This window comes from Mastomys coucha, unplaced genomic scaffold (assembly GCF_008632895.1).
Source record: "Mastomys coucha isolate ucsf_1 unplaced genomic scaffold, UCSF_Mcou_1 pScaffold16, whole genome shotgun sequence".
Classification (NCBI taxonomy): Eukaryota; Metazoa; Chordata; class Mammalia; order Rodentia; family Muridae; genus Mastomys; species Mastomys coucha.
Genome location: NW_022196898.1, coordinates 87,786,950 through 87,788,631, shown reverse-complemented (window position 1 = coordinate 87,788,631; position 1,682 = coordinate 87,786,950). Strand labels below are relative to the sequence as shown.

At 38.2% G+C, this 1,682-nt stretch overlaps 1 pseudogene; it reads left to right on the top strand.

Moving 5' to 3' along the window:
* Positions 1-721: 721 nt before the first annotated feature.
* Positions 722-1,200, top strand: LOC116093316 (annotated as a pseudogene).
* The last annotated feature ends 482 nt before the right edge of the window (positions 1,201-1,682 follow it).

Here is a 1,682-nt window from a genome sequence, read left to right as displayed (position 1 = left end):
AACTTTCAAAGAAATTCATTAAAATTTCCAAAGTTTATAGTCATACTTGTATAAAATCAAGAAGTCTGAACTACTCCATTTTATTTCCAGTTTCCTTGACAACTTTCTTGTATTTTATTCCCTATAACAGCTAGAATTTGGCTACACAAACCAGTTTTATACATAAAAGAGTCTAACTCAAAAAAGTTAGAATATAATGTGTTATCTACAAGAGCTGAAATATCCCTGTGTCATTCTAATCCCCCAGTAAATAGATTTGTAGGAATGGTCTGTCCTGGAACATTAAAGCTATGGTCTCCTATTTATGTAGTTTCTGTTTCTCTGTGCTAGAAAAACTCAGTTATTAAATTTGACAGCATGAGCTTCCTTAGAACATCCAATAGAGTCCAATTTTAAACTGTTAAAAAAGCCATACTTACTAGGAAAGGAGCAGTCAGTGTATCCTGGAAAAGTTTGTTTATACAGTCACCCCAAAGCAATAGCCAGTAAGGGTGTTACATCCTCTGGGCAATGTTAAATTATGAAAATGACTTTTCTCCATTTTTCTTAGAGACTGTTTTCCGTATTTGTGTTTTAATGCTTCCTTTCATAAGAGCAACACAGGTGTTCTGTATTCTTTTAAAATGTGGTTAGAATAAAATGATTTAATGAGTTTGACTTGGAATAAAAAAAAAAGATTCTTAGTTTCTCAGCAAGCCTGGGCCAATCTTTAAGAATAGAAATGGTTTCCCAAAGTGCTCTGGTCATCCTGGTCAAGGGAGTAGAGGAGAGAGAGACAGTGATTCTGTGGATGTCATGTAGAGAGCTGGGGAGAAAAATCACTGTTGCAGGGTTGGCTAGGAAAGACCCTGTGCGGTCTAACTGTGATGTAATGATTTGTCAGGATTCCAGTTGTGAAGATTATAAAAAAATAAAGGAAGAAACCACAGAGCATACATGGTGGTTCTTACAGAAAGTCTGAGTGCATAGAACTTTTCCAAGTCAGCTGTAGACTCAGCTGTACAGGAGACCCTGCTGTAGGAGCAGAAGAGCACAAGGGGCCTCATAGATGCCATGTGTGCTGGTCCTACCACTCCTTTGACTCATGACATAGGTTTGAGAAGCAAGGTTACAACACTGGCTAAGGACAAAATGATGAATGGTCAGCACAGCTACTCTGTGAATCATGTGGAGAGGTAAGGCCTAAACTTCACCAGTTAAGTGCCACGGTGGTGTTGCTCAGTGATAAGGATGTGACTGACCAAGTGAAAGCATTGCTTGTTTTCAAAGAGTAGAGCCCAAGGCCAAGGTTGGGCCAGGCCATTGGAAGCTCACCAATGTATCCAGAAACCAATAACCCTCTGGAAGTAGCATGTGACATAGAAGATACATGCTCTGTACATTTCTGAACTTAAGTAGTAGAATCATCAGTTTATCACACTCCTGGGGAAAAAAAAAACTTTGTCAAATATTTCATGTGCTCCCAAATTAATAATAGCATTTTATTTCTCTGTGAAATGTCATTGTTCTGTGCATATTGTAGGCCTATGAGGACATGTCCATGTTTTATAGCTGTAGTGAAATCTTTGAGGGAGTACAGCCAATGGGGATCCAGGCTATGATCTACACTCTTCATTTCGTGAAAGAACTGATCAGTTAAACAACCTCAGTGACTTCCAATCAGATAAATTTTATTCCAATAT